Source organism: Mytilus galloprovincialis, chromosome 4 (genome assembly GCF_965363235.1).
Source record: "Mytilus galloprovincialis chromosome 4, xbMytGall1.hap1.1, whole genome shotgun sequence".
Classification (NCBI taxonomy): Eukaryota; Metazoa; Mollusca; class Bivalvia; order Mytilida; family Mytilidae; genus Mytilus; species Mytilus galloprovincialis.
In genome coordinates this window covers 68,556,589-68,570,801 of record NC_134841.1, presented here as the reverse complement: position 1 = coordinate 68,570,801, position 14,213 = coordinate 68,556,589, and the positions used below count along the sequence as shown (strand labels likewise).

Here is a 14,213-nt window from a genome sequence, read left to right as displayed (position 1 = left end):
TTTAGGTTTTTGTTTGGTTTTTTTTATGTTCCCCCCCCCCCCCCCCCACAGTAAGCATATCTACAAATCATATAAACCAATTAATTTGGTGTGGCTTTTGGATAAACCAAATTACATCATTCTGTAAAAAAAACACTGTCATACATCCCATTATTCTGAAATGAAAAGGACCAGTCACACTGAGAATCAGAACAAGTATTTATGTATACAATATATCTAGACTATCACTACACATCATTCCATCCTTTTTCAATAATTAAACCAAGATATAAGAGAACAAAACTAATTCCAGGTATAAATAATATTTTTATTATCAAACATTCACTTATAATGTTACTGTCAATGATAACTGAGAGATTCGTGCTAATTTCCCTGCAACTGATCTGGTACAGTTCAACTGTATGCAAATTTCGGTATCTGTACAGCTAAGGATATATGTACATGTATCATTGATGCTAACTTGTAATAAATTGCATAAAGTCTGAAAGGGAGAATGGGAGAAAGGTAAGGTTCTTCATGTTCATTGTGTGTCTCATTCACTGCAAATATCTCAATTACAAATGTATTGTGTAATCAGTTGCTCTGTGCCTTCCAGTGGTGCAAGAAAAAAATCAGCATGGCAATCAAATTCAAGCGTACATATTTTTTCATTCTCAAATGGCTGTTCTTTTGCTGCATAAGTGTGGTCTGAATGTTCATCTAACAAGAGTTCTCCTTTGACTTCTTCTGATGTAATAGAAATTTCCTCAGAACGTACAAACTCGACCAGAGATGTGTCATAATGATCCTTTTCATCTTCTGGATTGAAACTGCAACAGATATCTCCTCTATAATGGTATCAACAGCTGTCCATGGTCGAGGATTACCTTTCTTTTTAACTCATTTTGTTAACTTACTACATTTTTTCCTCTTTTGGCATTCTAAATTAAAAAAAAAATAATATTTTAGAGTTGAAAAGAAATTTGAATTTGTAGAGCCTATTATACAACATCTATTTGTCTTACTTTTAAACTTTATTTCCTACATGTATGTCATACAACATTCTGCAGGTTTTTATTATGCTTAATCTATTTTAAATTTCATTTTGTCATGTATGGACCTTTCAAGCTTGCTATTAGGAACACATATTTGATATGTTTGTCAATTGTTAAACATCGTACAGTGAACATACAATGTAAGTTGCTGACATCAACTTTACTTAGTCTCTGCTTCTATCTCATGAGGGTCTGCAAGCAGGGGCGGATCAACCCAGGATAAAGGGGGGGGTTCCAACCACATGTCCCCATTCAAATTCATTGATCATCCAAAAAAGGGGGCTGGATCAGACAATGGGAAGGTGTTTACAAAAGGTAAGCGGACAGAAAGTCACAGGACATAAAATCACAAATTTGGTAGGACAAAAAGTCACAAATAACCTGTTGACAATTGTTTGTATATATAAGAGAAATATCTTCAAATATTTACTTTTTAATACATATATTCATATTAAAGTTTAATAAATGTGTCATTATATTTGAAAAATGAAGATTTATTTAATTTTAATCATGCAAAAGAAAGATTTCTTGGCACCATGAAGCCATTTAAGTGCCAAACCAGTTTGACATTTTGTTTTTTCAACAATTATTTGATCATTTTTTAATTGTTTTTGATAATTTTTGTTTACAAAGTTGGTTTATATACAATTGTTCAAGAATAGAAATAAGCGTTTTTTTGTTCAAAGAAATAATCAGAAAAAATGAATTGTGACTTTTGCCCTGTGACTTTCTGACACTGTCCTACATTCATACAATAGGAGTATTGGAATAACTGCATAAATTGAAATCAGAAAAGTAAAGACAAGAGGAAACATTTTATCAAAATATCAAGATTGCAGAATGATGGGGTGCTAAAATAAATAAAGAATAGAGAATAATGGGCAAAATTTATAAAGAAAAGAAGAATATATTGGGAATGTGTACATGTCCATGGTATACACATATATGCCCCGCTGATCTTATTTTAACAAGATAACATTTGGAATTTATACAGGCTCATTAAATTGCATATTTATTCGATAATTTCTAAGTTTTATGAAAAAAAGGTTATTCTCGCATAGCTGGATTTGGGTATCAATGTGAAAAAAATAAATCACCTTTGATGGTATTTTATGAAAACACTATTTGATCAAAATATACGAAAATAGTATCATTTTAACGGGATAACAATCGGGAGTAGAATAACACTTTAAAATTGTATATAAAATCGTAAATTTTAAAGTTTTATGGAAAAAAATGGTGGGCCACACCGGTTCTACAGCAATAAAGAGGGGAAGCTGAATGGACCGAATTTAATTTGGTCTGCATTTGATTATTATCATCATCTCAGCACATTATAGTATAAACAAATTGGTAGAACTAGTTAAATGTATCTTTTGAATATACTTACATGCTTAAGCTGTGAAAGCAATCGACATAAACGAGAAAACAAATCTGTAAGCGTATCGTCTCTTTTAACAACAATGGCGGAATTTTCTCATCTCGATCCTCCTTCATCCCAGGTCACATCATAATCTCAAGCACTTCCGGTGGCCAAGTGATTTCATTGGCCGTTATATAGACTCTACTAGAGTTGCCAATCTCTTGTATTATATGTCTCTGTTTATATACATATAATTTAATTATTTTTTTATAATTTTTCTTATTTAACAATTTGTACATTTATTTGTTGTTGTTGTTTAATTCATGTACTTATTTACAATGCATAGGGAAACAAGGATAGAAACCTGATATTGTTTGAGAACAGTACCCTCCTAAGTTCTATTTTAAGCTTGCTTCACTTTGAATATATATATATGAAATTGAAAATAAGATACTTTGAAATGTATACTTTACTGTGATTGAAGCCTGAGTTCTTTGATATAATTGATTCATAACATCTATATGATCTACAAACTAACAAAATTAAACATGTTTACCCCAAAAGGTACTTCCAAATTTTTATAAGATCGCACAGAATTTTTTAGGATTTTGTATAATGCTATGATGTTTTCGTCAGCGTCCGAAGACACATTTGGTTTCCAGACAACAACTTAAGTTAAAGTGAATGAGTCTTTATAAAATTTTAAAAGAAGGTTAAATACCATATAGGGAAGGTTGGGATTGAATTTGGGGGCTATGGTACCAACAGTTTATTAATTGGGGGCCAAAAAAAGCATTTTTGTAGTTTCCAGACATTAACTTGTGTGCAAGTGTATGGATCTCTCTCAAATTTCTAAACGATTAGGGAGGTGGATCATTTGACCAGTAATGCAGACATTATAGTTTGTTGACTGTTGTTACATTTATACATGTTTATACTTCCTCATTTTACTAATGAATCTTAATGAATTTATATTTAAATTTTATTCAATTTTTTATATTAATTATAAATTATGAATTTTCAAAGGTTACTTCTTTTAATGTTTATTTATTTACATGTATGTACATCTCATCACCTAACAATATTTCTATTCTATTTTAATCATTTGTTATTGACTATTCAATCACTTTATTAGATTATGTAAATGTAAATGTATGTGTATGATTTTTTTGTTTATCATTATTATTAAAATTGTGTGGGATATTGAGGTCTCTTTGCTTGTCTTGTATTTCTCTGTTTAACACACTAGAAATGAATGTGCTTACAAATTGTAAACTGATTTGTGAAATTGCTAGTCGAAGATCTAAATTGTATAGTCAAACTTGTAGATCTACACAGCCTTACTTGTACATGTACTATACGGGTAATCAGAATATTATACATAGCACTGTCATTCTTATAGATGTATATTACCCAGAGTTTTCCCTAGAATTTCAAATAGCACAATGGAAATTAACATAGCACTGGTCTGCCAAAAATTATAGCACCATGGCCTCTGTACATTTCATCATAAAATCAGCCAAGATAGCACCATGGTATCAAATATAGTAATAGGGTACCACAGTGCTTTAAGGCCCCAGGGAAAACACTAAAACAGTTAAACACGACATTATACAGCACACTGTCATACTCATATATGTACTTTACCAGCCGTCACAACATAATACAGGGCACTTGTCATTCCCATAGATGTACTTTACCAACAATCAGAACATAATGCAGGGCACTTGACTCAGGGGCGGATTTAGGCAGGGGCGTGGCGGGCGTGCGCCCCCCTAAAATTTGCAAAGCATGGGTTGTCTTAACTAATTTTAGTATTAGAAGAGACCATTCCATCTTTTTTAACATTCAAAGTATATAAAACAGTCAGTTCAACAGAATCATTATGATTACTAATCAACTGACTGGCTACGATTTATTTAATTCTATATATATTATATACTTCAAAGGAAGGTGTCAAACGCGGAGCTGCGTTTGGTGAAAAATAAAATAGGTTTTAAGCAGTTAAAGTACAAACAATTGTTGCATTGTATTTGCGGTTTTTATAATCAATTTCTTTGATAATCGAAGTTCCAATACATCACTAACCCTTACTCACTTTCACAATTTCATCATGGCACGGCCAAAAAAACAGTCCAGGCTCAGACCAGGTGACTGATATTTTCTTAATGTCCTTAATGAAAGATAGAAATACTGTTTCAAGCGAAAGGTTAGTTTATAATTCGTATCTCTGTGTCTTTATATATTTCTTACTTGCAACCTGAAAATTTTGCAGAATTATGTACCACATTACATACATGGGATCCCAGAAAACAAACACAACTTCGTAAATGCATCTCATTCTAATTTTGGTGGTTTGTGGCGAACACAGTATATATAAAGTCTGGCACGACCAGTAAAAACAGATATTATGAAAGAACAATTAAAAATCACGGCGAAAAGTAGAAATTTTCGTTTGCAAAATCTAATACTAGTATTGGTCAGGTGAGCTGTTGTGATCTGTCTCTTCTCACTTTGCTTCCATCGGTCCGCCCGTCTATCTGTCAACTCTTCACTTTTCCATCGTCTTAACCAAGTTTGTCGGGGCTGGTGTTATGGAGTGTTAAAGTAATTCTTAAGTGAACCGGTTTCATTTCACATTATCGAAACCATGTACAACTGGCTTAGACACATTGAATATCTGCAAACAAGGGTTATATATTTTTGTGATGTTTCTGTATTTTTGTCACAACTACCAGCACCATGTCTTGCAAGGATTGGTTGAGATATTTATTACCTGATATTGTAGATTGTTGTCAGGGTGGATTTATGCGGTTTCTGCTTGAAACTTTAATTTCTCGCTCATTTTACCTCACAATAGTTCGAAATATATCTATATTGCACCCCTTTTAGAAGAATATTTCAATATTTGTCATATTTGTCTCTAGATCTCTTTCCATACAAGTTTCATTCTGGGAAAAAAAAACCAAAACAAAATCAATCTTACTCTTACTAGTAGATATTCTATACAGGTAAAGAGAACATTATTCAGAGCACTCATACTAGTAGACGTACAATACCAGTAAAGAGAACATAATTTCACTCATACTTGTAGATGTACTATACCGGTAAAGAGAATATTATTCAGAGCACTCATACTAGAAGATACACTATACCGGTAAAGGGAACGTTATTCGGAGCATTCATATTAGTAGATGTACTATATCTGCAGAGTACATTTATCAAAGCTCTCATACTAGTATGTGTACTTAACCTGCAAAGAAATCATTTTTCAGAGAACTCATACTAGCAGATGTACTATACCGATAAAGAGAACATCATTCAGAACACTCATACTAGTAGGTGTACTATAATTACAAAGAAAACAATATTCAGAGCACTCATACTACTAGATGCACTTCACCGGTAAACAATGGATATGAAAATATTATTCAGAGCACTCATACTAGTATATCCACTATATTGGTAAACAATGGTAAAGTGAACAATATTCAGAGCACCAATACTAGTAAAATACAGTATACCGGTAAAGAGAACATTATTCAGAGCACTCATACCAGTAAAATACACTATAACGGTAAGGAGAACATTATTCAGAGCACACGTACTAGTATATCCACTATATTGGTAAACAATGGTAAAGTGAACAATATTCAGAGCACTCATACTAGTAGAATTACTATACAGGTAAAGAGAACAATATTCAAAGCATGCATACTACTAGATGCACTTCACCGGTAAACAATGGATACAAGAATATTATTCAGAGCACTCATACTAGTAGATTCACTACCGGTAAACAATGGTAAAGTGAAAATTATTCAGAGCACTAATACTAGTAGGTGTACTCTACCGTTAAAGAGAACATTAATTAGAGCATTCCTACTAGTTGCTGCACTATATAGGTAAACAATGGATAAGAGAACATTATTCAGAGCACTCATACTAGTAAAATACACTATACCGGTAAAGAGAACATTATTCAGAGCACTCATACTAGTAGAATTACTATACAGGTAAAGAGAACACTATTCATCTAGCCCCTATCATCATGCCAGGCATAGTCGTTACTAAAAAAAAACAATAAATTTCTTCTGATCTGAGAAACAATTTTCCTCAACTACAAAAATTTCAAAGTCTGAATGCTCAACTTTTGCTTAACTATATGAAAACCAAAGATCAATTGCTCAACTTATTCCTCAACTTAATGGCAAGCTTCAGTTGAGGGCCAGTTGAGCGACATCTATTAAACATACAGTGCTTGGCCAGGTTTGAGTTGAGCTAAGATGCTTAACACCTAGCCCTCAACTATTTTGCTTAAAACAGCTCGCCCTCAACTGTCCGCCACATGGCCATCAACTGGCCCTCAACTTTTTTTTCTGTAGGGGTACTTCATGTATCAGACTTATGAAAAATGGCCAGAAGTTCATTTTATATGAGCCTGTGCCAAAAAATAGAGGTTTTCAAATAAAGTGAGGTCTTATATCAAATGTAATATTTTTCACTAACCACAATTTTCTGAAGTTGTTAAGTTATCAAAAAAACTTTAACATATTATAAATGTACTTTTAATGGAAATATAAGTTTCAAATAGCATAACACATGTGGATAAAATAGTCTTTAGCAACGTCGAGCTTAAAAAAACAGGTTGTCAATTTAGGCCGTTCCCCACATTTGCATATTAAAAAGCATATACATGATATGGGAGATGGAGAGTCCCGTACGAAAATTTCAACAGGAGTTCAACTGGACTTCAGCTGGACTTGAGACGTATTCCAGTCTGACTTTGAAAAGTCCAGTCTGACTTGAGCCGTACACGTACTTTTTCTTATACTTCGGTTATTTGCCAGCCGGTATTTTCTTAAAAGTCCAACCGCACTTTTTGTAATTCTGACAAGAAAATAAACACGGCTGGACTTTTGAGGGAAATTATTCTTTCTGTAGAATGATCAGCAGGATTTTTGTCTTAGAAAACTTTACAGTCATTTATGAGCAGGAATTAAGACTTAGAAAATTTTCATCAGCCAAATCTGCCCTTACAGAAATAAAAAGTTTGTCACTAGGATTCTGTTCTTTGAAAGTATAACAATTTCTTTCAAAATGGAAAAGAGTTATAAATGAAAATTTGCAAGTTATAATAATGATATCATATTTTTTTACAATATACTTTAAGATTAAACTATCAGATGTGATCTTTTCCCCTAAAATTTTCAATTCCATTATAAAATATTTAAAATAGACTGTAAATGGAAAATTGAAATTTAACATAGTTGATATAATTTTGATTGAATTATATCCCAGTTAATATGTTTTCAACAATTATTTAACATTTTTACTTTTTCATGAAATAAAACCCCTAGCAAAATTACATCTATTAATAGGTTAAATTTATACATTTTCTAGTATATTTATATTTAATTAGATGAATGCATAAAATAAATAATTATCATCATTCTTTAAATTAATATCAAGTAGAAACTTGAGCCATAACAGTGATTTAATAGCAGTATTATAGTCTTGTAGAGAGTGCCATCTGTTTTCAATTAACCTCAGTCTGGACAGGTCACAGGAAGTAGCATCTACACAGAGGTTGATCATGGGGCCATTTGAAGGATAACACATTTCTAAATACATATATCTGCAATAACTATCACTTTTATTAAACATTTCAAAATTGAACAAATTAATAATTGATTTTCTTTTTTTTAATATATCACATATTCAAAATTAAGACATATGCAAGAAGTCATAAGAAGAAATTTTTTCACAGCTCCTCAAACAACCTCATGTAATTGCAATACAACAAAATTTGAATTTGGAATAAACAGGAAGATCTGTCTTCTTACTTAAACAAAATGAGAAATTTACATTGGATGTAAAGCAAATGTTTGTTCTTTTCACATTATATTAGAGAAGATGGATCCTTCTGACTGGAATGCATCAATTTCAATTTAGGAAGATTGCTGTTTGCATGTATTTTGGATTGCATATTCTGGTAAGTACAATCTGATATGCTCTTTTTTCTTCAACATATTAATGAAATGATTACAACATTATAAATATATAGCTTAATTTTTATTTTTGAAGTCAGAGTAAAAAGAATTAAAAAAAACTACATTAAATACTTAATTATGCAAAATATTTCATTTTGAGTGATTTTCAAAGCTTTACTTTATTTTATGCACTTTAAATTTATTTAGTCTTAATATATTGATCATGATAATTATAACCACACACTTTTAGGAGTAAGCATTTAGCTTCACAATTCCCTGTTTCTTGATTTTGCCAGCAAGACAGTAGAAAAAAGAAAAAGAAATAAGCAGTACGTATATGCATAATGCCATCTGTTTTTTTTTTTATTTTCAGATTATAACAAGGGATGCATATCAAATCAGAAGAATTAATCCACCATCTGAAGAAAAACTAAGCAGTAGTAATCAAGAGGGAGGGTTCTGCGGGGGTGGACCCCCCCCCCCCCCCCCTAATTTTTTGTGGATCAACCCCTGCTGAGATCATCTTTAAAGGTCAAACAGAACTTTTTGAAGTCCAGCTGAACTTTTATGAGTTCAGCTGGACTTCTTAAAGTTCAGCCGGACTTTGTAAAGTCCAGCTGAACTTTATAGAGGCCATTTTTTTGCCAGAAATGCCGGCTGGATTTTTTCAGACGTACTTTTATGAAAGTCCAGCTGGACTTTCTGAACCGGACTCCTGCTAATTTAAATATTTCGAGCCGGTTTACGGCTACTTTCGCTGAAAGTCCAGCCGGGTTATCCATTATAAGACATTCAAAGAAAAGTCCAAATGATTATTATAAGTACGGTTCTCAGTACGGCTACTGTCCAGCTGGAGTACGTGTCATGTTTTTCGTACGGGGATGCTTCTTTTTGCTTAAATCTGTGCTTAGATATGACAAAACATGGAGCCTGGATGTAACAAGACTGTCACTTTCAACTGTATATGTAGACAGTATGGTCTGATGCAAAGTTTATTAACTTTACTGTTTAAAACCTGAATGAAATTTCAGCCTCAAAAGGCCAATATTTTAACCACTAGCTATCCAACAGAAGAAAATAAAGGTAGTCTGTTAAACAGAAATGGTTAAACACCAGTAATAAGTGTTTTTGATATAGATTCAGTGCAATCTATTTAGGAATACAACTTATAAGTGCATAGAACTTCACATTTCACCTGCTGTCACCTGCTGTGTATACTGACCGTTAGACTTAGACTATTAAAACAGCACATTTAGCACTCTTTTTATGTTTTTATCTACTTTTTTTTGTGTTCAGAGTTCACAAATGAGTAAAACAACTGAAATAAATACCACAAACACAAATAGATATCAGAAAAAAACCTGTCAGAGAGAAATTAAGCATGCTGTTTTTGCAAAAATATTGAAATAAGTGAAACAGCTACATTTTGGTCATTTAACCTGAAAAGTGACTTTTTCACAAAATTTCTATCAAATGAAAGTGAAAATCATTTCTTCTCATGTAGTTTGACAAATTAATACCAATAGATCATTCAGAGAAGCTGTTAAAGTAAAAATTCAAAATTTGCTGAAATGCACCTCTTAGGGGCCTAAAACTTGACCAATTCTGATAGCCTAAAACTTGACCAATTCTGATAAAACTTGGCATGATTTAAGGTTGTATATTATAAAACAGTTTACAAAGTTTCAAAGCCATATGATACAAAAAAAAAAATGTAGCATTTAAACACCTGAGTCTAAAGGTCAGGCAACCTAATGGTAATGCCTATCATTTGTACCTAGTGTGGACAAAAGCTTAGCCGTAGAAAATCTTGAATGAACTCATGAACGGAGGTGGTAGAGTCTCCCTACCCTAACTTTAGACATCAATTAAAAACGTTCCATAATTTAACAACCTGGGTCTTCGGGTCCAGGCAACCTTGGGCAATTGCCTATCATTCTTACCTGGTATGGACAAAGGCTAACGGTAGGATTTTTTTATGAATTAAAGAAGGGGGATTGGAAAGTAAGTCTACCCCATTTTTGGAAGTCAATTTATAAAGTTTCATAAATTAAACCACCTGAGTCTTAAGTCAATGCAATGGTTGATGTAACACAGAAGGATGTTATACACCTTGTATACCACATGTACTCTAGTTGATGTAACACAGGGGGATTTTATACACCTTGTATACCACATGTATCCTGGTTGATGTACCACAGGAGGATGTTTTACTCCTTATAAACCAGATGTACCCTGGTTGATGTAATGTAGGAGGATGTTATACACCTTATATACCACATGTATCCTGGTTGATGTAACACAGGAGGATGTTATGCACCTTATATACCACATGTATCCTGGTCGATGTACTACAGGAGGATGTTATGCACATTATATACCACATGTATCCTGGTCCATGTACCACAGGAGGATGTTATACACCTAATATACCACATGTATCCTGGTGGATGTAACACAGGAGGATGTTATACACCTTATATACCACATGTATCCTGGTTGATGTAACACAGGAGGATGTTATGCACCTTATATACCACATGTATCCTGGTCGATGTACTACAGGAGGATGTTATGCACCTTATATACCACATGTATCCTGGTCCATGTACCACAGGAGGATGTTATACACCTTATATACCACATGTATCCTGGTTGATGTAACACAGGAGGATGTTATGCACCTCATATACCACATGTATCCTGGTCGATGTACTACAGGAGGATGTTATACACCTTATATACCACATGTATCCTGGTCGATGTACCACAGGAGGATGTTATGCACCTTATATACCACATGTATCCTGGTTGATGTAACACCGGAGGATGTTATACACCTAATATACCACATGTACCCTGGTTGATGTAACACAGGAGGATGATATACACCTTATATACCAGATGTACCCGGGTTGATGTAACACAGGAGGATGTTATGCACCTTATATACCACATGTATCCTGGTCGATGTACTACAGGAGGATGTTATACACCTTATATACCACATGTATCCTGGTCGATGTACCACAGGAGGATGTTATGCACCTTATATACCACATGTATCCTGGTTGATGTAACACCGGAGGATGTTATACACCTAATATACCACATGTACCCTGGTTGATGTAACACAGGAGGATGATATACCACATGTATCCTGGTTGATGTAACACTGGAGGATGTTATACACCTTATATACCACATGTACCCTGGTTGATGTAACACAGGAGGATGTTATACACCTTACATACAACATGTACTCTAGTTGATGTAACACAGGAGGATGTTATACACTTTAAATACCACATGTACCCTGGTTGATGTAACACTGGAGGATGTTATACACCTTACATACAACATGTACCCGGGATGATGTAACACAGGAGGATGTTATACACCTAATATACCACATGTATCCTGGTGGATGTAACACAGGAGGATGTTATACACCTAATATACCACATGTATCCTGGTGGATGTAACACAGGAGGATGTTATACACCTAATATACCACATGTATCCTGATGAATGTAACACAGGAGGATGTTATACACCTAATATACCACATGTACCCTGGTGGATGTAACACAGGAGGATGTTATACACCTAATATACCACATGTATCCTGGTGGATGTAACACAGGAGGATGTTATACACCTAATATACCACATGTATCCTGGTGGATGTAATACAGGAGGATGTTATACACCTAATATACCACATGTACTCTGGGGGATGTAACACAGGAGGATGTTATACACCTTATATACCACATGCACCCTAGTTTATGCAACACAAGATGATGTTATACACCTTAAATACCACATGTACCCTGGTTGATGTAACACAGGAGGATGTTATACACCTTACATACAACATGTACTCTGGTTGATGTAACACAGGAGGATGTTATACACCTTAAATACCACATCTACCCTGGTTGATGTAACACAGGAGGATGTTATACACCTTATATACCACATGTATCCTGGTTAATGTAACACTGGAGGATGTTATACACCTTACATACAACATGTACCCGGGATGATGTAACACAGGAGGATGTTATACACCTTATATACCACATGTATCCTGGTGGATGTAACACAGGAGGATGTTATACACCTAATATACCACATGTTTCCTGGTGGATGTAACACAGGAGGATGTTATACACCTAATATACCACATGTTTCCTGGTGGATGTAACACAGGAGGATGTTATACACCTAATATACCACATGTTTCCTGGTGGATGTAACACAGGAGGATGTTATACACCTAATATACCACATGTATCCTGGTGGATGTAACACAGGAGGATGTTATACACCTAATATACCACATGTACCCTGGTTGATGTAACACAGGAGGATGTTATACACCTAATATACCACATGTATCCTGGTGGATGCAACACAGGAGGATGTTATACACCTAATATACCACATGTTTCCTGGTCGATGTAACACAGGAGGATGTTATACACCTTATATACCACATGTACCCTGGTTGATGTAACACAGGAGGATGTTATACACCTTACATACAACATGTACCCTGGTTGATATAACACCAGAGGATGTTATACACCTTATATACCACATGTACCCTGGTGGATGTAACACAGGATGATGTTATACACCTTACATACAACATCAACCCGGGTCGATGTAACACAGGAGAATGTTATACACCTTATATACCACATGTATCCTGGTGGATGTAACACAGGATGATGTTATACACCTTACATACAACATGTACCCTGGTTGATGTAACACAGGAGGATGTTATACACCTTATATACCACATGTACCCCGGTTGATGTAACACAGGAGGATGTTATACACCTTACATACAACATGTACCCTGGTTGATGTAACACAGGAGGATGTTATACACCTTATATACCACATGTACCCCGGTTGATGTAACACAGGAGGATGTTATACACCTAATATACCACATGTACTCCGGTTGATGTAACAGGAGGATGTTATACACCTTATATACCACATGTACCCCGGTTGATGTAACACAGGAGGATGTTATACACCTTATATACCACATGTACCCCGGTTGATGTAACACAGGAGGATGTTATACACCTTATATACCACATGTATCCTGGTCGATGTAACACAGGAGGATGTTATACACCTTATATACCACATGTACCCTGGTTGATGTAACACAGGAGGATGTTATACACCTTACATACAACATGTACCCTGGTTGATATAACACCAGAGGATGTTATACACCTTATATACCACATGTACCCTGGTGGATGTAATACAGGATGATGTTATACACCTTACATACAACATCAACCCGGGTCGATGTAACACAGGAGAATGTTATACACCTTATATACCACATGTATCCTGGTGGATGTAACACAGGAGGATGTTATACACCTTATATACCACATGTATCTGGTGGATGTAACACAGGAGGATGTTATACACCTTATATACCACATGTACCCTGGTTAATGTAACACAGGAGGATGTTATACACCTTACATACAACATGTACCCGGGTCGATGTAACACAGGAAGATGTTATACACCTAATATACCACATGTACTCTGGTGGATGTAACACAGGAGGATGTTATACACCTTACATACAACATGTACCCGGGTTGGTGTAACACAAGAGGATGTTATAAAACACTAGAAAATATCCTGTAATCATATAAAGCATCAAAACAAATAAAAACATTGACAACAATAAGGCTGATCTCATCAGATGGATACATCTAACAAAAATCTATGATTATTTCAAGAAAATAATCAATGCATATGAGC

The 14,213-nt window shown here is 34.4% G+C and overlaps 1 long non-coding RNA gene across 1 annotated transcript; it reads right to left on the bottom strand.

Moving 5' to 3' along the window:
* Positions 1 to 286: 286 nt before the first annotated feature.
* On the bottom strand, positions 287 to 2,627 carry LOC143072798 (uncharacterized). The gene is made up of 2 exons (XR_012977314.1): positions 2,425 to 2,627; positions 287 to 920 (listed from the first exon to the last, which is right to left on the bottom strand). It is a non-coding gene; the product is annotated as an uncharacterized LOC143072798 (long non-coding RNA).
* Positions 2,628 to 14,213: the final 11,586 nt, after the last annotated feature.